This window comes from Mauremys reevesii, linkage group 17 (genome assembly GCF_016161935.1).
Source record: "Mauremys reevesii isolate NIE-2019 linkage group 17, ASM1616193v1, whole genome shotgun sequence".
Taxonomy (NCBI): Eukaryota; Metazoa; Chordata; order Testudines; family Geoemydidae; genus Mauremys; species Mauremys reevesii.
In genome coordinates this window covers 12,545,120-12,571,411 of record NC_052639.1, presented here as the reverse complement: position 1 = coordinate 12,571,411, position 26,292 = coordinate 12,545,120, and the positions used below count along the sequence as shown (strand labels likewise).

Genomic DNA, 26,292 nt, shown 5'->3' with positions numbered 1-26,292 from the left:
CGCCCTGCTTGGGCGGTGTAATTTCTAGAGCCACCCCTGCCAGCAAGACAAAGAAACTCACATCTGTAGACTCAGAAAACACTCCCAAGAAATTTTAACAATATGTTGTTATGAAGAAACCAAAGTGCTAAAGAGGCCTGATTTTTCAACTACTTTAAATTTTTTTTCTCAAATCAGCATCTTTAGAGTGAAACTTTTCTGCTTTTCTAACTAGACAATTCTCCCCAAAGAAGAGAGACTGGTCCTGGAGACACTGCAATACCAGGTCAATGCATGGGGTGGACAGAGCAAGCTCCTATTCCATCCCCTTGTTTCAAAAATAAATTTAACATACAGTCCTCCAACAAAGGACCTATCAGATATTAAACTGATAAGAACAGATATAACTTAGATAATATTTTTTACCTCAAGGTTCCCCAGACACAGATAAGGTTTTCATCTCGAGGCCAAAAGACCAAAACATCAAGACATTTGATCACAGCCTTGAAGAGACCAAGAGACTACTCACCCCCTCTGAGCTCAAAAAGCCAAGAAGCAAATTTAAAGTTTATTAGAGCATATTTAAAAATAAACGATACAAAATGTTTGAAGAGTCAGTTATTGTGTCATTGGGGGTAGGATACAGGCTGTAGGGGGATATTAGCGTTTGGGTATTGGACGGCACATACATATACACAGTCTGTCATGTCCCCAATGCGGGGTATATGGTGGGTGAGTTCAAGGTACAGACAACAAGCAGTGAGGGTACATCACTCATACAAACAGGTTATGGATAGTCATGAGCATAAATAAATGAACCAAATGGGTAATGATGATAGGATGATCCTCACAGGGCAGAGTTCAGTGTGGTTGGTTTAAGGCTCAAAAAATAAAGTCTAACAGGGGAAGTTTACAGGTCATTTCAGCCTTATGGGTGCGTGAAATCATGCCGGCTTACTCTTTGCATTGATGGTGGGCCGTGACGTACTCTGTGTAAATATCTCTGAACCAGATCTTAGCTCCTACATTTGATCTTAGCTCCAAGGAGCCGAGAAACAATGCTAAGAGTCTCAAATGCTAGGCAGCCGCTCTTCCCCCACTGCTTTCTACTTCAGCACGAGGAGCTCCCAGACACACACCAAACACCATTCACAAAACTTTGATAACTAGGTAACTCGAAGTGATGATCACTTCCCCGAAATGACTCCACTGGAAGAATTCAAAGCAAGAGCCCTTAACACACAATTCTGTTCAAAGACAGAGAAGTCTTTCACCCTCCTTCCTCTTGCTGGTTTCCCTGTACACTCCTAATTTGCATAAACCCACCCACTGACCTGTGACTAACAATCTCTCACTTTTACTCTTACAGCAAAACAGGCCAAAGAAAGCCTATGCAAGCGCTATCCCGCAGCCCCAATGCTCTTTTCTGCTCCTTCTCAAACGTACAGTTATCAGGCACACATAAGATAGTTTTGCTCCATACCAGTCCAGTTCCTTGCTGTTTCTTGTCTAACCACTGCACACACATGGTATAACCCTACCCTGAGCTGATTCCCGACTTTTGTGCTCAATACAGGAAAACGAGAATTGAGAGAGAAGCTGTGCAGGGAAGTCTTCCTCAACTTGCACTCCACTCCCCAAGGGCCTTTCGGGGTCTTCTATGGACTTCAGGTTCCATTTGATTGCCAAGGTTTGTGGTCTTATTAATTAGCCATCTCCTAATGCAAGGATGCTGCATGTCAGACTAAAGATCGATTTTCCAAAAGAGCTGAGAAACAGAACTAAAGCTGAGCACGAGGTGTTACATTTCCATGAGCATCCAGAATCTGACTGTGCCCTGGCAAGTTCAATGCTTCCGAAAGAAACCAGAAAATAAGGAGCCCATCAGGTCCCCCTGCTAGCACCCAGATCTAGTCAATCTGCTGGGAAATAAGGAAAAGGTGATGAATAAAGAAGTCAGGAAATAACAAGGAAATGAAGAGGTTTGTCGAACGGGTTTCTGTCCAATTTACCATCTTCTCAGCTACCAATCAAAGTTAAAGACCTAAAGTCGACCTATCGGCATAAGTACAGATGGTTGGATGGAAGTTAAAAGGAGCTGCTGTGGCAAGTGTTAGGGCTTGTCTACACTACAGGACTATTTCGAATCTACTTAAGTCGAATTTGTGGATTCGACCTTAATAAGTCGAATTTGTGTATCCATACTAAATACACAAATTCGAACTTCTGAGTCCACATTCACGGGGCCAGCTTCGACTTTGGAAGCGGTGCACTGTGGGAAGCTATCCCACAGTTCCCGCACTCCCCGCTGCCCATTGGAATTGTGGGATTTCACCCCAATGCATGCTGGGGGGAAAAATGTGTCGTCATTGAACCGTCAATCCCGCCCTCCCTCTCTTCCTTGAAAGCGCCGGCGGGAAATCTGTTCGCGCCCTTCTCTGGTCGGTTACAGCGCGGACGCCACAGCACTGCGAGCATGGAGCCCGCTGCGATCATCGCTGCACTTATGGCCGTTGTCAACTCCTCGCACGTTATCGTCCACCTCTTCCACAGTCAGATGCTGAGAAACCGGGCGAGGAGGCTCCGGCAGCACGGTGAGGAGAGTGGCGCAGACCTCTCACAAAGCAGGGTACGCCGGGCAGTGGAGATCATGGTGGCAATGGGTCAAGTTCATGGTGTGGAACGGCGATTCTGGGCCCGGGAAACAAGCACAGACTGGTGGGACCGCATAGTGCTGCAGGTCTGGGATGACACAGAGTGGCTGCGAAACTTCAGGATGCGTAAGGACACTTTCCTTGAACTGTGTGACTTGCTGTCCCCTGCCCTGAAGCGCCAGGACACAAGGATGCGAGCAGCCCTGACTGTGCAGAAGCGAGTGGCCATAGCCCTCTGGAAACTTGCCACGCCAGACAGCTACCGGTCAGTAGCGAACCACTTTGGCGTGGGCAAATCTACCGTGGGGATTGCTGTCATTCAAGTAGCCCACGCAATCGTTGAGCAACTGCTCTCAAAGGTAGTGACTGTCGGAAATGTCCAGGCCATCATAGATGGCTTCGCCGATGGGATTCCCAAACTGCGGTGGGGCTATAGATGGGACTCACATCCCTATCCTGGCACCAGCCCACCAGGCCAGCGAGTACATTAACCGAAAGGGCTACTTTTCAATGGTGCTGCAAGCTGTGGTGGACCATAGGGGACGTTTTACCAACATCAACGTCGGGTGGGCGGGCAAGGTTCATGACGCGCGTGTGTTCAGGAACTCTGGTCTGTTTAGACGCCTCCAGGCAGGCACTTTCTTCCCGGACCACAAAATAACGGTTGGGGATGTGCAGATGCCTACAGTGATCCTACCCGCTAATGCCCTGGCTCATGAAGCCCTATACAGGCGCCTTGGACACTGAAAAGGAACTCTTCAACTACCGGCTGAGCAAGTGCAGAATGGTGGTGGAGTGTGCTTTCGGACGTCTCAAGGGGAGATGGCGGACCTTACTGACTCGCTCGGACATCAGCGAAAAGAATATCCCCGTAGTTATTGCTGCTTGCTGTGTGCTCCACAATCTCTGTGAGAGCAAGGGCGAGACCTTTTTGGCCGCTTGGGAGGTTGAGGCAAATCGCCTGGCTGCTGTTTACGATCAGCCAGACACCCGTGCTGAGAGAATATCCCAGCGGGAAGCGATATGCATCAGGACGGCTTTGAAAGCGAGTTTCCTCGCAGAGCAGGGTAACCTGTGACTGTCCACTTGATTTTAAGAGAGCCTGATCATAAACCAAGTTTTCCCCACTTCCCAAGGACGTTTTAAAACTAAGGACATGTTTTAGTAATTAATAATAAATCTTTCGTTGACTTTTCATTTCTGTTTATTCGTTGAAACATGGAAGCATTCTGTGCTGGTTAAGGTGTGCACTGATGGGTGGGTTTGCAGCAAGGCGAGAGGGCTGCCGTCCTTGGATCGTGGTTAACATGACGGCTGAGGTATTGGGCGTTGGAAGGGGTGAGGTGTGGTGGGGAAGGGTGAGTATCTGCCCCTGGATGAGGTCTATTTTTGGGGCTCGGGGCACCGGGGAGGATCGTGACTACGGTCCAAATGCATGTGAAGGGAAGCCTGCCTTTACATTCGGGGATGTCAGGCACCAGGACCCTGCACAAGCATACACCTCAAGGAAAGACCAGGGTCAGCATAAACCACACAGACTGTCCCTGGTGCCTAGTGACTGCAGTCTGTGTGTGCCCTGCAGTTGACCCTGCAGCCAAGTCTGTAGCATGGCACTGTGGGCTATGCAGTGACATTACAATTACCCCCCCCCCCCCACAGAACAACAGAAAGTCTTCTGACACCAGAAACGTGACGGAAACAGTCAGTAACACCAAACCGCTTTTAATAATGTAATACACAGTGGGGGGTTTGAACTTGGAGTTGGGACTGGTTGATGCTGTAAAGAAAGAGCTTGTACAAATTTACAGCGCGACAGTTGTCTCTAACATTATCGGTGTGCTGCGGTGCAGGGACAGTTCTCACGGCCCCTACCGCCCCTCCGTCTTGTCACTTTGGGTGAGGGGGGGACAGGACTTCTTGGCGTTGGAGGGCGGTTGCAGATGCACTGCAGGGGGCTCTCCTCCTGACTGCGGTCTTGCAGAACATCTACAAGGCGCCGGAGCATGTCCGTTTGCTCCTCATTAGACCAAGCAGCGCTTGAGTCGCCTGCTGGTCTTCCTGCCGCCACCTATCCTCCCGTTCCAGGTGTGTGCGATGCTGCTGACACAGGCTCTCCTCGACTGTCTCTGCTCTGCCGCCTCCGCTCTGGAGCTGGCCATCAGTTCCTGGAACATGTCGTCCCTTGTCTTTTCTTTCTGCCTAATCTGAGCCAGCCTCTGCAGGGGATGGCGGGCAGTCCGGGAAGGAGCCGAAGCTGTGTGATGTGAAAAAGTAGGTGATTTCCTTGAACACATACATGTTTGCCAACAGTAAACACAGTCTAGTCAGTTTCAGTGAACAAGACCAAAGAGGGAACCAAGTCTCAGGAGATCTCAGAACTAGTCCGAGATTTCGGAATACGCTCATTGGCGCCATTGCACTGGAGAGCGCACAAGCGAGGAGAGACAGCTGCATCCTCTTGCACAAAGTCCTGGTAAGCCTTACAGTACAGAGTGCTTATCAGTTAGTGCTTAGCTGTGCTCTCCTGCTGGAGGCAATGTGCAAAGCAGAAAAGATGAGCGTTATGCGGCATCTCCCGCCAGTGAACGGAAAGACCCTGTATGCTTTTCCTCTGAGGCCTGCCACAAGTGGCTGTTAAGCGAGGGTCATTCTTATGCAAAGTAAAACTCTGTTAAGCGAGGGTCATTCTTATGCAAAGTAAAACTCTGTTAAGCGAGGGTCATTCTTATGCAAAGTAAAAGTCTACCATGCACAATAGTAACAGTACACTAATTCCACTAATTAGATGCAGCACTTCCACAACGACATCACCCTGAGGCGTGTCAGGCGCACACAGAGAGAGCGGATGTTAATAGAAGCCCTGCACAGACCAGGACCTACGCTGCCATGCTCGTAGAGGCGATGGTCCCCTCTACCTGAGGATGGCATGGCGCGAAGAGTGTGCTTCAACGGAGCACCCAATAAAGCACCTCTCCCAAGAAACCTCTTGCTGAGGCTTTTCCAGCTGCTCTCTGAGAGCTTTTTTGAAATATCCCCAGAGGACTATTGCTCCATTGCTGTTTGTGTAGACCTGCTGTTTGTTTAGTTTCATATTTAAAAATGTTTATATAGTATTTCTATTTTTTATATAAATCCCTGTTTCTTAAAAAATTAATGTTTCCCTGTTTGTAGCACTTACCCTGATCCTTCCCTGATTCCGAGTCCTGGTTAACGGGCGGGGACGGTTGGTAGGGGATCTCTGTGAGGGTGATGAAGAGATCCTGGCTGTCAGGGAAAGCGGGAGTGGGTTCGATGTCGCCTGCGCCGTCCTCTAAAGACCCTTCCTCATCTTCCCCATCGGCGAACAGGGAGGGGGAACTGTCCCGGTACACTATTCCGTCCTCGGAGTCCACCGTCACTGGTGGGGCACTGGTGGCAGACCCACCTAGAATGGCATGCAGTGCCTCGTAGAAGCGGCATGTCTGGGGCTGGGCTCCGGAGCGTCCGTTTGCCGCTCTGACTTTTGATACCCTTGTCTTAGGTCCTTCACTTTCACGCGACACTGCATCGCATCCCGGCTGTATCCTTTGTCTTTCATGGCTTTAGAGACCTTCTCGAAGGTCTTCGCGTTCCGCTTGTTGGAGCGCAGCTCCGAGAGCACAGACTCCTCGCCCCACACAGCGATCAGATCCTGGACTTCCCGGTCAGTCCATGCTGGGGACCTCTTTCTAGTCTGGGATTGCCCGGACTCCTCTGCTGGAGAGCTCTGCATCGTTGCAGGTGCTGCGGAGCTCGCCCCGATGTGCAACCAGAACGTCAGATTCAAACCGCCCAGACAGGAAAATGAATTCAAATTTTCGCGGGTCATTTCCTGTGTGGCTGGCCAGAGAATCCAAGCTCGGACTGCTGTCCAGAGCGTCAACAGAGTGGTGCACTGTGGGATAGCTCCCGGAGCTGCTAAGTTCGATTAGCATCCACACCAAGCCTAATTCGAGCTAGCAAGTGCGAATTTAGCGTTACTCCACCTGCCGGGGTGGAGTACCAAATTCGAACTAAAGAGCCCTCTAGTTCGAATTAAATGGCTTCCTGGTGTGGACGGTTGAGCGGTTAGTTCGAATTAACGCTGATAAATTCGAATTAAAGTCCTAGTGTAGACCAGGCCTTAGGAGCCTGCAAGCAACATGCAGACCGTTTAAAAACACTGCAATTAGAGGCTGTGACAAAGTTCCTCCTCTACCTTGGTGTGTCCTGCGCTTATTAGCAGATTTGCTCACCTCAGTGATCTTCCCCTCTGGTGGAACCCACAGTCTGGGTCAACTCCTCCTGGGTCTGATCAGGAGTTGGGAGGTTTGGGGGAACCCAGGCCCACCCTCTACTGCGGGTTCCAGCCCCAGGGCCCTGTGGATTGCAGCTGTCTATAGTGCCTCCTGTACCAGCTGCATGACAGCTACAGCTCCTTGGGCTACTTCCCCCTGGCCTCCTCCAAACACCTTCTTTATCCTCACCACAGGACCTTCCTCCTGGTGTCTGATAACACTTGTACTCCTCAGTCCTCCAGCAGCTACACCCTCACCCTCTCCCTCTCAGCTCCTTGCGCCTCTGTCTCCCAGCTCCTCACACGCACACCACAAACTCCTTTTTAAATCCAAGTGCCCTGAGTAGCTCTGTCTTGATTGGCTGCAGGTGTCTAATCCTCCTGTCAGGGGTGCGGAAAGCCCCGGGACGGGTGCAAAGAAGTTTTGGGCCCTAGGTGAAACTTCCACCTTGCACCCTCCCACCCAGCTAACCGCGTCTGTCCGTTTCCCCTGCCCCGCCCGCAGCTAACTCAGCCCCCACCCGGGAGCCCCTGCAGCAACTACTCCCCATCCCCGTGGCAGCTAATCCTGCCTGGGAGACTTCTCCCACCCCACCCCCTGCCACGGCAGCTAACCCTGCCTGGGGAGACCTCCTGCGGACATGGGTGGCAAGTTTGTAAAAATTTTGGTGGTGCCCAGAACCCGCCCCCCAACTCTGCCCCCCCAACTCTGCTCCCACCTGCCTAATGCTCTGGGAGGGGGCTCGGGAGGGGGAGGTCTGGGGTGCAGATCCTGGGCTGGGGATTAGGGTGCAGGAGGGGTGCAGGGTGCAGGCTTTGGGATGGAGTTTGGATGCTGGGTGCAGGCTCTGGGCTGGGGCAGGGGTGGGTGTGCAGGAAGGGGTGAAGGGTGCAGGCTTTGGGATGAAGTTTGGGGTTGGGAAGGGGTGTGTGGGAGGGGGGATGGGTTCAGCTGGTGGGGTGGGAGTTTGGGGATCGGAGGGAGTACAGGGGTGAGGGCTGTGGGGCTGAGGATGAGGGATTCATGATGCAGGAGGGGACTCAGGGCTGGGGCAGAGGATTAGGGTGCAGGGGGATGAGGGGTTCATCCTGCGGGGGGGGCTCAGGGATGGGGCAGAGGATTAGCGTGCAGGGGGAGGAGGGCTCTGGCTGGGGCTGAGGATTAGGGTGCAGGGGTGAGGGCTCTGGCTGGGGCTGAGGATCAGGTGCGGGAGATGAGGGGTTCATGCTGTGTGGGGGGGCTCAGGACTGGGGCTGAGGATTAGGGTGCGGGGGGATGAGGGGTTCATGCTGCGGGGGGGCTCAGGGCTGGGGATGAGGATTAGGGTGCGGGGGGATGAGGGGTTCATGCTGCAGGGGGGCTCAGGGCTGGGGATGAGGATTAGGGTGCGGGGGGATGAGGGCTTCATGCTGCGGGGGGGGTCTCAGGGCTGGGGCAGAGGATTAGGGTGCAGGGGGATGAGGGGTCATCCTGTGGGGGGGGCTCTGGCTGGGTCTGAGGATTAGGGTGCAGGGGGATGAGAGGTTCATGCTGCGGGGGGGCTCAGGGCTGGGGCAGAGGATTAGGGTGCAGGGGTGAGGGCTCTGGCTGGGTCTGAGGATTAGGGTGCAGGGGGATGAGAGGTTCATGCTGCGGGGGGCTCAGGGCTGGGGCAGCGGATTCGGGTGCAGGGGTGAGGGCTCTGGCTGGGGCTGAGGATTAGGGGGCAGGGGGATGAGAGGTTCATGCTGCGGGGGGGCTCAGGGATGGGGCAGAGGATTAGGGTGCAGGGGTGAGGGCTCTGGCTGGGGCTGAGGATTAGGGTGCAGGGGTGAGGGCTCTGGCTGGGGCTGAGGATTAGGGTGCGGGGGGATGAGGGGTTCATGCTGCGCAGGGGGGCTCAGGGCTGGGCTGAGGATTAGGGTGCAGGGGGATGAGGGCTCTGGCTGGGGATGAGGATTAGGGTGTGGGGGGATGAGGGGTTCATGCTGCGGGGGGGCTCAGGGCTGGGGATGAGGATTAGGGTGCAGGGGATGAGGGGTTCATGCTGCGGGGGCTCAGGGCTGGGGCAGAGGATTAGGGTGCAGGGGGATGAGGGGTTCATGCTGTGGGGGGGCTCAGGGCTGGGGCAGAGGATTAGGGTGCAGGGGGATGAGAGGTTCATGCTGCGGGGGGGCTCAGGGCTGGGCTGAGGATTAGGGTGCAGGGGGATGAGGGCTCTGGCTGGGGATGAGGATTAGGGTGTGGGGGGATGAGAGGTTCATGCTGCGGGGGGGCTCAGGGCTGGGGCAGAGGATTAGGGTGCAGGGGGATGAGGGGTTCATGCTGCGGGGCTCAGGGCTGGGGCAGAGGATTAGGGTGCAGGGGATGAGGGTTCATGCTGTGGGGGCTCAGGGCTGGGGCAGAGGATTAGGGTGCAGGGGATGAGAGGTTCATGCTGCGGGGGCTCAGGGCTGGGGCAGAGGATTAGGGTGCAGGGGTGAGGGCTCTGGCTGGGGCTGAGGATTAGGGTGCAGGGGGATGAGAGGTTCATGCTGCGGGGGGGCTCAGGGCTGGGGCTGAGGATGAGGGTGCAGGGGTGAGGGCTCTGGATGGGGCTGAGGATTAGGGTGGGGGGGGATGTGGGGTTCATGGTGCGGGGCTCAGGGCTGGGGCAGAGGTGTAGGGTGCGGGGGGATGAGGGGTTCATGCTGCGCAGGGGGGCTCAGGGCTGGGCTGAGGATTAGGGTGCAGGGGGATGAGGGCTCTGGCTGGGGATGAGGATTAGGGTGTGGGGGGATGAGGGGTTCATGCTGCGCAGGGGGGGCTCAGGGCTGGGCTGAGGATTAGGGTGTGGGGGGATGAGGGGTTCATGCTGCGCAGGGGGGCTCAGGGCTGGGGATGAGGATTAGGGTGCGGGGGGATGAGGGGTTCATGCTGCGGGGGGGGCTCAGGGCTGGGCTGAGGATTAGGGTGCAGGGGGATGAGGGCTCTGGCTGGGGATGAGGGTTTGGGGCATTGGGGAGGCTCAGGGCTGGGGGAGAGACCCAGCTCCAAATGTTGCTGGAGCAGGGCCCCCAGCCCTGAATATTCCTGGAGCCCGGGCACCGCACACAGATATAACCTGCCGCCCCTGCCTGCGGAAGCTAAGCCTGCCTGGGGAGCCCGCCCCAGCTCACCTCGGCTCCACCCCCTCCACTGAGCACCCCGGCATCGCTCTAATTCTCCTCCCCGCCCAGGCTTGCGGCGCCGACTGGAGGAGAATTAGAGCTGGGCTGTGTGCTCGGCGGAGGAGGCAGAGTGGAGGTGAGCTGGGGTGGGCAGCGGTTCCCCTGTGAACCCCCATTCCCCGGTTACTGGGGACAGCCCTCCCACGCGCCCCTCAGCTCATCTCTGCTCCACCTCCTCGCCTGAGGGCTATTAGGCGCCACCAACCACTAGGCGGCCGCCTAGTTTGCCCAAATGGTTGCACGGGCCCTGGTGTTCACAAGCATTGTGAAAACGTGCAATTCCCGCTCACACTGCACAGGGGCAGCACAGCTCCGGGGTTCTCTGGAATCGCACAATAATGCCGGCTTTGTTCCCACAGCACCTGGAGCTTTGCACAGTGAGACATGGGGGTGCTGCAGCACCCGCCGCAGCTCTCGTTCCCGCACCTCTGCTTCTCTGCAGGGAACTTGTTATGCCACGAGGGGGTGCAGGGAGACTGTGCAGGAGACCCAGGCCCACACCCCGAGCACTGCAGCTCCAGCGCTGTGTTCAGGATTCATTTCTGCTCTCTGATAAAACTGCTCCAGGCTCCTCTGTCCCACTAATATTCATCCAGGCTCCCCGGCACTGTTAGTATCTGTCCAGAGCTCTCGCCAGCCCTGCCCCAGGAGAGCTGGGCGCTCGCCCTGCTCTAGGAGAGCCAGGCAGGCCCTGAGCAGGGCGGCAAAGGGCACTAGACGCTGAGCCTAGGCCAGTGGTGCCAGAACAATCTGTATAGTGGGGGGTGCTGAGCCACTGAACCAACTGTAACCCCTGGGTGTGATGGAAACCACGTCAAGCCAGGGGCTGCTGTCCACACCACCCCCATTGGAGGTCTGAGCACCTCCAGTGTCACTCCTCTGCATTCACCTTCCCCTTAGAATTGTTCTCGGACATTCCCAAATTTGGAAAATTGTGCAGTTCAGAATGTGAATAGTGACCCCGGCTCTTTCCTGCACCTGCTCTACACTGCTCCACAGCAGCTTCTCCTCCTGCAGAGTCACCCCAGCACTGCAGTGCAGCCGCCCAGGGTTTTGCAAAAATTAATAATACAGAGTTTGGAGGAAAGGAAACATTTGGGAGTTGTGGAAATAGTAAAAGGCAACAGTTGTGGTGTTACAAGAAGGGCAGTTTTTGGTTTAATAATAAAACCCAGTTATATAAATGTAACTGTATGTGCAGCTCTGTGCACTCACATTGAATGGAAGCTTAGTAAATAAATTATACAAGAGGGTCAGGTAAAGTGGCTACTACCACCACTGTGTTTTGTCCCAAGAAGCCTTTACAGACATTCTGAGGGGAAATAGGCCCTTTGCCCACAGAAATGGTCTATAGGGGATGGCTGCAGGCAGCAGGCGGAGAGATAATCTCATCAAAATGATTTGACTCCTGGGTAATGTAAGCAAAATCACTAAAGGAATGTCCGGGGTTTCTATTGGAACTTAACGTGCCTGACCCTGGATGTCTCTGGTTGTACAAGATGGACGTGTAATCGGGGTACAGTTGTGTAAAAAAAAATTATTGCAGTGCAAGGGATGTTAGACAAAACAAAATTTTGTGTGTAATTGTGTAAGGTTTTAAAAACCTAAACTGAGACTTATGGTTTGTAATATAATGTTATGAAGGTTAAACTATGGAAGGAATGTGCGTTTTCCCAGAACGTGTGCAGTGTATATTGGAGAAGGGGTAAAAGAAATGCAAACAAAACATGGTACTTAATTCAAACCCTATTAGGGCTCCAAAGGGAGCCACAATAGGTTGTGGTTTCTTTTTCAGATCTGTGTGTTTTGAAGAAGAAGATGAAAGTGGAAAGTAATCAGAACTCGGGTGGAAGTTGACTGTGTCCCTTTTAAGACAGTCTCTGAGCTGCTGATGGCTTTGGATCCAAAAGCAAGCCCGAAAGCCGGGGTGAATGCAAATGACCTAGCTGATGGGGGAAGGAGAGAACTGCCCATCAGTGGCAGCACAAAAGAGCTGCAAATAATAAATACATCTGGTCAGCAAACAAGCTACTGGAAGACTCAGATTGTGGCCCTCCAGGAAAGGGAGGTGAAAGAACAAGTCAAGCCTGAAAATAAGGGGGACAGCTAACCCTAAGGAGTGTGTGTTTCTGTGAGTATGTACAGTGCTAAAGCTAAATCTAAAGCTGTCTCTCAGCTATTACCTGAGAATAAACTTAAAGCTTGGTACAGCAGAGAAACTATTGCAAACTGGGTCTGTTGTACCAGAGGGGAAACTGAGGCACACCACCTCATGAATTTCATAAATGATCAGCGAGTGGGTAATTCACTATCTGACTATAGAACCAAATAAGGACAGCCTGGAGGGAATTCTTCTGTTTTTCCTGCAATGAGCAAGGACATTTGTAAAAGGAAGTGGTATTATTATTATTAAGCACTAATCTGTCCCCACCGGGAGTGTGTGTTGAAATTGTTTCTTTTGTTTTTCAGACACTCTACAAGGAAGCTGGTGCCAGCAAAAGACTAACCCATAATACCATGAATCTATGTTTTGTGCTGTTTGTGGTGTTTGTCTTGTTGTTAGCATTGTTGTGTTTCAATGGACAGAAAACTTCATGACGTGGGTGGGGATGGCTTCAAAAGGCTGACCTGGGGGAAGATGTGTATGGAAATTCAAAATGCTCGACTAGGAGGCCAGCACCTGTGTATCTGGAAGTGAATCAGCAGCTAAGGTGGGCCCCACAAGCCCTATGGGAATAATGAGAAGGGGATTTGCTCGCTGGGAATCAATGGAGGGTGTGTAAATCCAGAGAAGATGTCTGACTGTGCCCTCCCTGATGGCCATGGAGGAGCACACCCAATGGCCCATGGCAAGGGTGGACAATTGGGTGTACTGTGTATGAGGTGTTTTGCTGGAAATGTACATATTACTGGGGCACAATTACACCAGCCCTAACCAAATTCCACACTACACACTGCTCTCTGGGCTTTGGCGCACAGATAGATCTGTGAATCTTACTGCTGTGAATAATCGAACCAGCGCATACAGCCTGATTCCACACCACGTGGTTAAGTTCGTTTGGACAATAACCCATTTCTCTGTGGACATTCAGTGGACTTATGATATGGACAAAAGCACAAAAACCTGCAACGGCAGCGTATTGCAGCTGCCAGCAACTGGACGTGTTAAGAGCTTGACCCCGTCAAAGGAGGAGAGGAGGTGTTTCGGTGGTGGCCAGGATGTTGGACCATGCTGCAGTAGTCAGGTCTCTCGGTGTTGCTGTGGATTATTACAGCGGCTGGTGTATTGCTAAGTATATTTGTGATACGTTGCCTATGGAAATAATCTAGAAGTAATAGAGTAAGCCCCTCCCCTGTACTAGACAACCTGGACCCAACCTTCTCGGGCCCACTATAGTGGGAAGTCTGGAACGCTAATTGGAACAGGTGTGGCAGGCCCGTATGAGAGAAGGTGCAGGGCACTGTACTACGCACAGGGCAGTGGAACAAATGGAATATCAACACCTTCCACCTTGAGGCCTGGCCCTATCAGGAAATGTGTCACCATATGTCCTATGTTTTGCTAAGGGGGAGAATGGGAACAGGGACACAGGCAAGGCTCTGTGGTGTCAGGGCTGGGATGGGGACACTGAGGAAGGAAACTGGAATCATTGCTTGCTGGAAGTTCAACCCAATAAACATCTAATTGTTTGCACCTTGGGACATTGGGTATTGCTGCTCTGTGTGTATGCAAGAAGGACCCGGTAATGGGAGGGTGAAGGGATAAACCCTCTAACACTAACTAACATCTAACACCCATTTGAACCTCTTCTTTTCACACTGTTGCTCATTCTCAGGGGGGCTTCTTTGTCTCCAGACAGATCCATTCTCTTTCAGGACGGCCTTGCTCTTTCCGTCTGTTTCACTCACTGAGGTGTCCGAGTAAACACTCCTCTTCCCTCTAGTCTCAGACAAACACTAGTATTAACTGTTTGCTACTGAGGGGTTTAGAAAGCATTTGTCAAGATGCCATTTCTGGGGGATTGTTCCCAAGATCCAGTATTTTGTGTTCAAACATCTCCCAGCTTCCTTGGTGAAAATAAGGCCAAGGTTTCCTTGCAATATACAGGAAGAAGGCAGTTTTTCACCCCAGATGGGACTTGAACCCACAATCTCTGACTTAGAAAGCCATTGCCTTGTCCATTAGGCCACTGATGAGTGAATGGAAATTCCATCTCTGAACTGCATAGCTCTCATATTAACTTGGACGCCAAATACCCTCTTTCTGCACCTTACAGAAATGTCTGCATCCCCTGGCAGCGAGGGTACTGGGCCAGTCGCTTACAGAGCTGAGCACCACCTTCCTGCCAGCCATCTTTAGAGAAGAAGGCTCTTTCCCCTGACAGCCACACAGAGCTGCCTAGCATCCCGAGAGCCTCCCTCGTGTTCTCCCGCAGCAGCCGCCTGCCGCTGTGGGTGGGAAAAGGGCGCCAGGAAGCACTGCAGCCTCATTCCGGGACAGGAGGCCCTCACCACACCCAGGCCTGTCTCTTGCCTTCAGCCCAGGAAGCCAGAGGTGCCGGGGAGCTCCCTGGCAGGCCACCACCTCAGCCAGGAAATAAGGAAAAGGGGATGAATGAAGAAGTCAGGAAATAACAAGGAAATGAAGAGGTTTGTCGAACGGGTTTCTGCCCGATTTACCATCTTCTCAGCTACCGCTCAAAGTTAAAGACCTAAAGTCGACCTATCGGCATAAGTACAGATGGTTGGATGGGAATTAAAAGGAGCTGCTGTCACAAGTGTTAGGTGCCTGCAAGCAGCATGCAGAGCGTTTAAAAACGCCGCAATTAGAGGCTCAGATGAAATGTTTGACCTCAATCAGAAACGACAATAGGACGACCAGCAGAACGCCAATTCTAGGTAAACGGTCGAGTAATGGAGGCTGTTAGAGGCAAAAAGTCATTCCTCAAAATTTGGAAATCAGATCCTAGTGAGGATAGTAGGAAGGTGCACAAACTCTGGCCTGTTAAGTGTCAAAGTGTAACAAGTCAGGCCAAGAAAGAATCTGAGAAGCAACGTGCTAAAGACACAAAAGCTAAGCATAAATCCGGTCAATGCGAGTCCTGGTCTGTCCCCGCAGAAAGGTGAACCCCCTCTGTGGCTGGAGTGAGCTCCTCTAAGCCGACCTCACTACAGACCTGCGCCAGGTAGTGCTCATTGTAAAAATGTTTCCTCTGAAGGTTGGGAAAACGGGACCAGCGGTGCTCAGGCCGGCTGACACAATTAAAATCCCCACCCCCGCAACAACAAACATCATGCAGCCCAGAGGAAGGGAGCCTTTGATCTTCCCTCTCATGCCTTAACTGGGGACCATACACACTAATATAGCAGTAACCAGTGCCACAGAGCACAAAGCCACCAGTAATGCCCTCCCTGGTTGGAGCTCCACCACCTTCTGTACTCGCACCGTGAATGTGAAGAACAAGACTCCAGCCCCATCATTCTTCCCTGGCCAGGAGGCCTTTCCTCCAATCACCCTCTGCCTATTGAGCTACCCTAGAGTTGTTAATGTGCATTTCCTGAACACCCACCATGGCCAAGTCCAGCTGCTCCAAGGCACTGAACAGCAAGCACCTCCTCCTGGGCCCCCAAATCCCTGCCACCTTCCACATGGCCATTTTTACAGATGCCCCTTCCAGGGTACTGCCCTTGCTCAGCTGCGCAGAGGAGTTTTCATCCCCAATCCCTGCCTGTCACTGCCCAGCAGCCCTCTGGCACCATTCCTGAGGCTCACCCTGCCTTGCTCTCTTCCTGCCATCTCTCATCCTTAAAGGTCAGGTGGGCCAACTAGAGGCAGAAGCCCACTCTATGTTTTCCTACAGCAGAGCCCAAGCTCAGAGACTCACCTTCAGTGCCACCCAGAGGGGAGGCAAGTGGGGCAATTTGCCCCAGGCCCCACAGTGGCCCCATGAGAATACAGTATTGCAACTTTTTTTTAATGGAAGGGGCCCGCAAAATTGCTTTGCTCTAGGCCAGCCCTGCTCACCTTGGGTGCAGGCACCGCTGTGCTGTCAGAGAACAAGCTGCCCCTGCACAAAGAAGATGAAAGAACCTACCAAAGCCTGGGATTGAACCAGGGACCTATAGATTTTCAGTCTAAGGCTCTCCCAACTGAGCTACTTTGGCAGCAGTATAGCAGCCTGATGCTTCTCTGTCTGGGAGGTTTTTGCAGCAGTTGCACACAAAAAGGACGTCATTGTGAGCTGTCCATGAAGACAAGACCTGCTTTTGCCTGCCTTGCTCAGCTTGACTTGCTGCCTCACCCTGTTCCTGCCTTAGTGCCCGGGTTGACCTGGTGGTGGAAGGGGACTGGGGGCCAGTGGCACGGGGAGGAAGTTGAGCTGGACCCTGAGCTAGACTAGACCCTGGCAGTGAGAGTCTGGCCACCACTTGCCGCCCCACCCTGTTGTCCTGGCTTCCCCCACTGGGCGTCATTTCGGGAGGGAAGTGGGGCTTCTGCCTCCCCTCCCCGATTTTCACACCGCAGAGGAGTGCGAACAGGAAAACGAACGGCTGCCCCACACCCCCACCGGAGGAACCCGGCGCCCTTAGCTGTGGGGAGTAAGAAGTGGCTGTTGGCTGACAGGGCCTGTCCCGAGGAGCTGGAACAGCAGCTGCCGCCCTCGGCTCCAGGCTGTGGGAAATGCTCATTGCCTGGCTGCATGGGCGGATGCTGCTCCCTGCTCTGTATTGCTCTGTCAACCCCCGTCTTCACTGAGCCAGTCTGGTGAGGTCCCAAGTGCCCCCTCCGGCCTGGCAACTGAGAGTCTGTGCAGACATCAGCCCCCCTGCCAGCCCCACAGGCAGCAGCAGTGCCAGCCCCCCAGCACCACAGGGGCACTCAATGCACTTCCTGAGGGGAAATGGCTCCTTGGCGTCCAGCTGCTAGAGTGAGAGGCAGGGGAGAGCAGTGTCTGGCTCACCATGGGGGAGAGAAGAGACCTGGTGAGTGCGGATCTCCCTCAGCCCCCCCCACAAGGCTGGTCAGTTTTATTGTCACTGTGATAGTCGGTGCTTCCCTTCAGGGCCGGCCCTAGAGGGATCCGGGGTATGGGACAAATCCCCCCTTTCCTCCCCAGGCCCTGCCCCCCACTCCACCCCTTCCCCCAAGCCCCCACCCCTGTCCCATCTCTTCCCGCCCTGCACCTTCCTGCCCCATTCCTCTCCCTCTCCCACTCTCCCTGCTCCTCCCCCCCCCAGCGCCTCCTGCACCCCACTGAACAGCTGATCACTGGCAAGTGTGAGGAGCTTGTCAGCAAGGCCTGTAGTGGGTGGGGGGGAGCTGGCTGCCAGTGGGTGCTGAGCACCTTTTTTTCTCTCTGTTGGTTCTGCAGCCCCGTAGCTCCCATGGAGTCGCTGACTCACATGCTAGAGAGAGGAGCAGAACCAGGGCTATGGCTGATCTATGGGGCACTAGGTGAGTGGCAGAGGCTTCAGATGCTGAGAGTTTGCCCGACCCCTCAGGGACACAGTGTGAGGGGGTGTCCCAGGCATCTCTATGGAAGGAGCAGAACAGGATTTACTTGGGGCGGGGAGAGAACTGAGAGTGTCTCAGGGGGTTGCACAGAGGTATTGCCCGGGTTAGGGACTGGCAAAAACACAGACCTCGCTGTGAGCAGGATTTGAACCTGCGCAGGGGAACCCTATTGGATTTCAACTCCAATGTCTTAACCACTTGGCCATCACAGCTGTGAGCAAAAAACTGCCCCAATGACAGAGAAACTGGTAAATAATCCCAATGCCCAGGTGTCAAGTCATCTTAACTACAGAATTCCCACCGCAAACCTGGCTCCCAAAGCACAGGGGGGATTTGGGGTTTGTTCTCTTTGCTTAGCCATGTGCAGTAGCTCATGCTCCAATACGTCTGTTAGTCTATAAGGTGCCACAGGACTCTTTGCTGCTTTTACAGATCCAGACTAACACGGCTACCCCTCTGATACTCCTCGTGACACTCTCCAATGGATCCCCATCCTCCACCCACCGTGAGGTAGGTAGGAGCGGATCATCATTATCCCTACTTGAAAGACGGAGAAGCTAAGGCTGAGAAAGGAGAATTGACTTGTCTTAGGTCACACAGCCAGCCAGTGGCAGAGTTGGGAATAGGACCTAAGAGCCCTGATTTTCAAATTAACCCTCAGATCTTGAATTTCAGACATTGAATGACCTGTTGTTGGTCAGATGAGCTCCAGACCAACAACAGTGCACAGTAATTATTCAGCAAGTATTTGAGGAGAACTGCAATGTTAGAGAGAATCATCAACTGCTCAGAGACCATTAATGCAGCGAAGCAGCAAAATTTGTCAACATATAACAGGTTCTGACTTATTTCCTTGGTCTTAAAAGAGAACAACAAGGACCTGAGTCTCCTCCCTGTCAATAACCCCCTGCTCAGCCAATCAGGGTAGAGACTGAGGACGGGAGGCTGAGGGTTCTCACCAGAGAGCTCAAAGGATGGCCCAGGTCACTGGTGGGGATCACTGCCCGAGCACTATTTCAACCCCACATTTTTGGGTGGACCTCCCACAGTGGAAGCTGCAGAGCACTCCCCCGCAACACACACACAAACACACACACACCCCTCCTGGTGTTGGGAGGGGAACAGGAGAAAGGACAAAAGAAGCAAGAGACAAAGAGAAAGGAGGGAGGGAGGGATGGACGGAGGAAAAGGTGAAACAAAAAGGACAAACCCTAATGTCCCAGTGGTTCTAATGGACAAAATCTCCGGTGCAGAATAAAATTCTGCCTCCTTAAGCTTGTGTTTTCCATGCCTAAAATTCAACTGTCACCAGATGGATCAGACTGAACAGGTTTCAAACCTCAAGGAGGCTCTTACCTTCTAAACAGGGACTGCTGTTTTCTAGTAAAATCAGGAAAAGGGAAGGAGAAAACTTGAAAGAGGTTCCTCCTGGCACTCACGTCCGTGAACCCGAATACTCTGTCTTCAGAGAGAGATCTGGAGAAGGAGACTTGCTGAAGCAAAGCCACAGGGTCTCTGAGGTTTCCCTGGCCCCTCACCCCTGTCCTGCCTGGCTGATGTCAGCATCTCTCTGTGAGGTCACCACCTCTCCACCACCTTGGACCAATAGTCTGAGGTCCTGCAAAAGGCTTTGTGATGTCACTGCCACACCCCTCCCTTGCTGTGCTAATGTCCTGCCCCTGCCCAGGCACTTTGAAGGTTTGAGCTACTCCCTGTGGATCACCCCACTCAAGGAGCGTTCGTTCTAGGAAGCAAGCCGGCTAGACAGGAAAACATGAGATGCTGCTCCCAATGCTACACTCAGTTTTTCAGAAATTAGTCAACTTTATGGCCAGAAGAGACCATTAGAGCATCTAATCTGACCCCCTGCATATCACAGGCCTCCTGTATGACACAAGAGCTACTTTTGGGGCAAACACATTCCAGAAAGGCATCTAGTCTTCATGAAATGACATCAGGAGATGGTGAATCCACCACTTTCCTTGGTAGCTTGTTCCTGTGGTGAATTATCCTCGCTGTTGAATATTTGCATCTTATTTGTAACATGAATTTGTCTTTTTTCACCTTCCAGCCACTGGGTCTTGTTAGGCCTTTCTCTGCTCGATTCAAGAGCCCTTTAATACCCAATCCTTTCTCTCCATTAAGGCACTTCAACACTTCAATGAAGTCACCTTTCAATCTTCTTTTGATAAGCTAAACAGGTTGAGCTTGTTCAATAGCTCACTAGAAGGCATTTTTCTCCAGCCCTCAGAACATTTGGTGGCTCTTTGGTCATCAGATTGCTGAACTGCAGCTGGATGTGGCTCTTGTTCTTCTGCACAGCACAGCTCCTGGAGAAGAGGGATCTGCAAATGTACATTCATATGATACCTTTGTTTAATTGATGAAAACATAAATTGACACAGAGGATTGGAACTAATTTCAGCTGATGGACAGCTTTGCTAAGTTTTTATGTATTTGGACAGTGAAATGTTGAGTGTTTACATTCATATCAAGCACCCCCGTACAGTGGAGCTCCTGAACATAATGGAGAATGGAAATGAAAATGTTTTCCTTTTTTAAAAAAAAAGAAAGAAGGTTATAAGAGAACACTGGAGCTTGAATCAAGGACCACTTGATCTGCCACCAAGCATTCTTCCACTGAGCTATACCCCCATGACCAAAGGAGTATGGACTTATGATCTCCGGGACTTTGAAGAACAGACCCTGCTTCATCGAGGTCCTTTGCCATTCCCAGACTACAGTTGGTTTTAAAAATGGGGTTTGATTAAACTTCTTAAATGTGGTAAACACCACAGCTTGCGCACCCACCGATATAGCTTCTCCCACTGACATAGCTGCCATCTCTTGGGAAGTGGATTAACTGCACCCACAGGAAAACTCTCTCCCATCAGCATAGAGCAGTGGTTCTCAAACTGTGGGTCAGGACCCCAAAGTGGGATGTGACCCTGTTTTAATGGGGTTGCCAGGGCTGGCATTAGACTTGTTGGGGCCTGGGGCTGAAGCCAAATGTCTGAGCCCCACGATCCAGGGCTGAATCCCTCAAGCTCTGGTTTTGCCCTCCCCTAACTGGGGCAGGGCTCAGGCTTTGTCACCTCTGCCTAGTGTGGATGGGCTTGGTCCCTCTTTCCAGGGCCATGTAGTAAGGTTGTTTTTTTTTTGGCAGAAGGGGGTTTCAGTGAAAGGAAGTTTGAGAAACCCTGGCATAGAGCCTCTGAATATGTCTAGACTTGGCTCCCTGTGGCACTGTGGGTGATTAGACACTGAAAGTACAGCCATGGAGACACCACACACCAGCCTTGCCTAGCAGGCAAGAATCAAACCTCCACAGAAAGACGCCCATTGCTTGCTAACCCATCACCCTAAGCTCTCAGCCACCACCACTTACCAAAGGGGCTTTTCTGCACTATGGTTCTGGTCTCACTGAAGGGTCATTTCCAATGGTTTGCTCAGACCAGCATTAGGGAAAATGGTGCCCTGGGCGAAGCTTGTACTTTGGCACTTCCCCATTGCCCCTGGACGGTCCGCACTCCCCCTTTACCGCTAGCTCCTGCACTCCCAACCCTTGCGCCTCCTTCACCCCTAACTCCTGCCCCCTCCTGTGCCCCCTTTGCCCTTAACTCCCTGGGCCACCAGCCATTGCCCCTCTCCTGCAGCCCCTTCACATGGCTCCAGTGCTGGGGGCCTGCACTTGTTCTCCCTTTCCCTGGGCTTTGGCATCACTAGCCCCTGCTTAGCGAGTAGGGTTCAGTGGTTCCCAAAATGTGGGGCATGACTCCTAGGGGGACACAGAGGAACATTCATGGGGGCACATCAGGGTGTGAGCCAGCCCCCATGGAGGGAGCAGCACTCAGCCCCACTCTGTCCCAGCTCTTCCCTAACCCCACTCTCAGCCTGGGGCTCTGGCTCCCAGCTCGGCCTCGACCCCCTTATCCCTGTCTGCACCCCTCTCCCCAGCAAGCAACAGCCCCACTCCCAGCCTCGGTTCTTGACCGCAGCTTCAGAGAGTTCACAGCCATGGATAAGAGGGCACAGTATGAAATGTTTGGGGAATCACTGTTTTAGGATGACGTTCTCAGTCACATCTATGCAGTCCAATAAAAGCTATTCCTCCCCCACCTACCGCTCCATCAGGACGGACTAGGTATGTTCTACTGCCCTTCACTCATACAGGAAGGATAATAACATTTCATTCCACTCAATCCTAAAGTGATTTGTAACCCACCACCAGCCAAAACTGGTCATTTTGGGAAAGCGGCCTCATCATGCTGCATAGCTAGGCAGAGTAGATGTGAAGGGGGAGCTCATTCAGCCCCTGCTTCTGCTTAGTATTTAAAAACTCCATAGTGTCTCCATCTCTGCTGCCCTTAGATTTCTCCTCTTGTCTCTTATTTTGACGGCTGAGTGGCTAAGGTGATGGATTGCTAATCCATTGTGCTCTGCATGCATGGGTTTGAATCCCATCCTCATCAGGTGCATTTAATCTTCACCTCTCATTTATAGACAGCCCTATCCACCTTTGGTACAATGACAGATCAAAGAATGTTGCTTCTTGCAAACAAAAACCAACTCGAAACTCCCTTGCTTTAAATAAAAGGTCTAAATCCCAGATTTCTTAAAAAAAAAAAATTCTCTAGTGCTGCATTTCTTAGTTTTTATCTCAAAAGGTAACATCCTCATCATCTCCCCCAAACATCCTGGGACCTGCCCAAATTATTAAAATACCCTCAATCCGAGCAAGGCCAGAGCAGTGAACCAGAGCTAGTGTCTAGGCCAAGCTGTTCTGAAGGAGGCAACTCAAACATTTTCTCCCTGCTTCCCTTGGCAAGGTCTGACTGAGAAAACAAAATTCCCCAAACTGAAATTTTTCTGCTGAAAAACCAATACTAGTCTGGTTGGGGACTTTGGTTTGAAAGTATTATTGTTATTATTCTCTTCTGATTTCTGAGTCAGTTCAGTTCAGTCTTTGTCCTCCAGGTGTGTTTCCAGCTGCTGAGTTGTGGGGGAGAGAGGCCAAGTCATGATGTCTCTTCCCCTCTTTCATAGTTTCTGCCAACTTGCTAGGAAGCTCCTTTGCTATGATGTGAGTCAATCAGTGTCCATTGTCGCTGTGCTATCTCAGAGAAGCCTGCATTGTACACGGTTCCTGGGATAGTCCTTGGGAGTGTGGAGCCCTTCAATGGGCCAGCAGTGAGTCTGGCTCCTCCCTTGTCACACCTGAAAGGCTGGTGGGGGGCATTTCCCAACCCGTAACATATCCCAGTAATGCACAAAGAGCAAAACTTCATAACCAATGTGAGCACACACAAGCCAACATGATATTAATGTTCAACAGATCAAGACGTTTGAAATGATACCTCACCAGGCAGACTTTGTACAAACGATGTCATCATTATATGAGATCGGTGAATATGGGGCTCCCAGGTGCTGCTCTGAGCACAGCGTGCCACACCTGGGCTTCCATTGCAATGGAGACGTACCCTTAGAGTCCATCTCTCCTGGGATAAAGATGGCAGCAGGGCTGGCCTGGGTCATCTGACTTGGGCTCCTGGACGTAAAGCTGAGGGGCTAAAAACTGTGGTGCAGATATTTGTGTTCACGCTGAAGCCTGGGTTCAGAAACCCTCGCCCCTCATGGGGTCTCAGAGGTTGGGCTCAAGCCCATTTGTCTGCACTGTAATTTTATAGTCTCATGGCCCGAGCCCCATTACCCTGAGTCAGCTGAGCCAGGCTTTGGGACATGTGCCCTGGGTGTGTTAATCACAGTGTAGACATAACGTTAGGCTACGTCTCCAGTGCAATGAAACACCCTCGGCTGGCCCGTGTCACATTAATCAGGATCCTGCAGCTTGGTCTGGAGTAAAGTTGCAGTGTCCGTGTCTGGGCTCAGGCTCAGTCCCTGCTCTAGGAGCCCAGAAGGGTGGGGGAGTTTAGCGAGTGGAAATGGTGAAACTGCATTGAGGACGGGACCACTGACCTACCAGCTCTTAACACGCAAACTGTCAGTAACTCTATTATCAGTGCCTGTGAGTGTAATTTAAACCATAAAAACAGCCACCCTGGGCTAGATCAAAGGTCCATCTAGCTCTGAATCTTGTCTTCTGACAGTAGCCAACACCAGGTGCCCCAACAGCCCCTCCCCAAAGCACCACTAGGAGTTGAACCCAGGATCTCCTGTTTACAAAACAAGGGTTTTAACCAGCTAAGCCATGGTACCTGCTGTTACTTAAAGGATCATGCCTGCCCACACCTGACTCTCTGCCAATCCCCACTGGGCCCTGACAAGCTTTGCTCGTGTTTGGATTCTGTAAAGCAGAGGAGCAGGTGAAGTTTTGCTCCCAAGGTGTGTATGTGTGATTCTTTGGACAGGTCTACACTACGAAATTAGGTTGGTGTAATTACATTACTTAGGCTGGCAATGCAGCTATATCAACCTAATCCCGGTGTGGCTAGTGGCTCAGCTGTCAGAACTTTCTGGAGCTATAAAAGGAGGGCCCATGGCTCTGTAGCAGGAATGCAGGGTAGGTGAGTTCATGGTGGGATACTGGTGGAGACCAGTTATGGTGATATAATGAACAGCAGCATTTACACTGACAATTTGTCACTTTAAGTTTGCTGCACAAAGCTCTAGGCCTCTCGTCGAGGTGGTTTTATTTTGTCACCAAAACAGGGAAGTTTTGTCACCAGACTTGGCATTGCAGTGTGTGCACCAGCCAAAAGCTGCCGACCGAGGGAGCGTTGTGTGTTTTTCACACAGCTGAGCAATATAATGATGCTGAAATAACTTTGTAGTGCAGATCTGGCCAAAGATTCATAAACACACACACAGCTTGCAAGGAAAATGTCACCTGCTCCTCTGCTTTGCAGAATCCAACACAAGCAAAGCTTGTCAGGCCCCAGTGGGGATGGCAGGGAGTCCGGTGTGGGAAGACAGTGTGTTTTAGCCACAGGCAGGCACCATGGTTTAGCTGGCTAAAGCCCCTGTCTTGTAAACAGAAGATCCTCGATTCAACTCTCAGTGGTGCCTTGTTGACTAACTCTGGGGGTACCTGGTATTTGCTTCTGTCAGAGGATAAAACACAGAGGTAGATGGGCCTTTGGTCCAGCCTAGTATGGCTGTTTAAATTATACTCACAGGCACTGATAACAGAATTACTGAAAGTTTGAGAGTTAAGAGCTGATAGGTCAGTGGTCCAGCCTGTCACAGATGACTCCCCTCCCTCTGGGACAGGGGCAGGTCTGGGCTCTCACACCAAATGGCTCATTGTGCCTGTTAGAATCTGTGAGCAGCTCATTTAGTTTGCACGGAGGGTTGAGTCCTGCTTCATGCACCATGTGTGAGAATGAAAATCCTAAACCGCCCTTTGAAATAACAAAAGCAGCAGTGTTGGAAAATCATAGTGCTAATGAAGCCTTTTTGTATTAGGCCTGAGTGAACCAAAGTTATGCTATGCTTGTCCAAACTGTGTTGGAAAGCTTACAGAACTCATTAGACTGAAGGCCGTGTATTTACCTATGTCAGCTATTTTGCTTATCAGTTTTATTTGGCTCCCCAAGTATATGTTGGCTCCCCAGTATATGCAGCTGTGTTCCCATGAATGTTTCCAAAGTATATAGCACAAAGGGTCGACGGGTGTATCTTGTTTCCCCTTCAGAATGACAAATGTATCCTCAACAGCTGTATGTATCTTGTAGCCCCCACAAAATGATATATGTATCCTGCATATCCAATTATCCCCTAATAGATACATGTACAGGGTCTATAGGTCAACCAAATGACGTAGACAAACGTAGGCTAAGTTGTTTGTTACCGGCTATAAAGGTAGGCCGCTTGGCCATGAAAGGTGTGTCTCTCTCTTTGGCACGAGCCGAGATGAGAGCACCCGCTCAGCTGACCGATCAATAAAGGGTGTGGTACTTGTCTTCCTGTCTCCGTGCCTCCTTGGTGTAATTAGGTAAGCTCCGGGGGGAACCGAGCCCTTTTGGCTAACAGCAGGACGCGTTATTGTCCCTGCCCCAAAGCAGACAGACCAATGGAGAAATGCCATTGAGTCCAGGGTAATACTCCACTGCCATTTTACCTTGTTTGCGTGCTAAACTCCCTCCCAACCTTGAAGGCTCCCAGAGCCCAATATTGACCTTGAGCTGAGATGTCTACAGTGCAAATTTACCCATGTCCCCTGCCTAGCAAGTGCTATTGAATTGAGTCGCTCAATCGGGGTCTGCCAAGCACAGTTGTGCTGCCCTTGATTCACACAAGGATAACAACGCTTTATTTCTCCTGCCCCTATAACATGGATACTGAAAATCAAACACCAGCCAAAAGTGATCATTTCGGCAAGCAACCCAACCTATTTCCAACATACTGTAAAATCCACATGCAGACTCACACACGAAACCTTGCAAGAAAATCTTCCTGAGGGTCTGAAGCACCTGCTGCTGGAGGAAGGAGGAGCTGTGGGTTGGGATTGAGGGCACTGGGAATAGGAGGGGCTATGGGTTGGGACAGAGGAGAAGGGTGAAGAGGAGCAGGCTCTGGGTGGGAGTGAGGAGCAGTGAGCATAGGAGGGACTGAGGTTGGGTCTGAGGGGCACTGGGAAAGAGGGGACATGGGTTTAGGCTGAAGAGCATCTTCATTTGGGGATCCAGCAGGACAGGGGA

The 26,292-nt window shown here is 51.9% G+C and overlaps 1 non-coding gene and 1 pseudogene across 1 annotated transcript; both read right to left on the bottom strand.

The window, feature by feature from the left end:
- Positions 1-228: 228 nt before the first annotated feature.
- On the bottom strand, positions 229-435 carry LOC120385231 (annotated as a pseudogene).
- Positions 436-17,762: 17,327 nt separating this feature from the next.
- Positions 17,763-17,844, bottom strand: TRNAS-UGA. Its single transcript has one exon. It is a non-coding gene; the product is annotated as a tRNA-Ser (tRNA).
- Between the last annotated feature and the right edge of the window lie 8,448 nt (positions 17,845-26,292).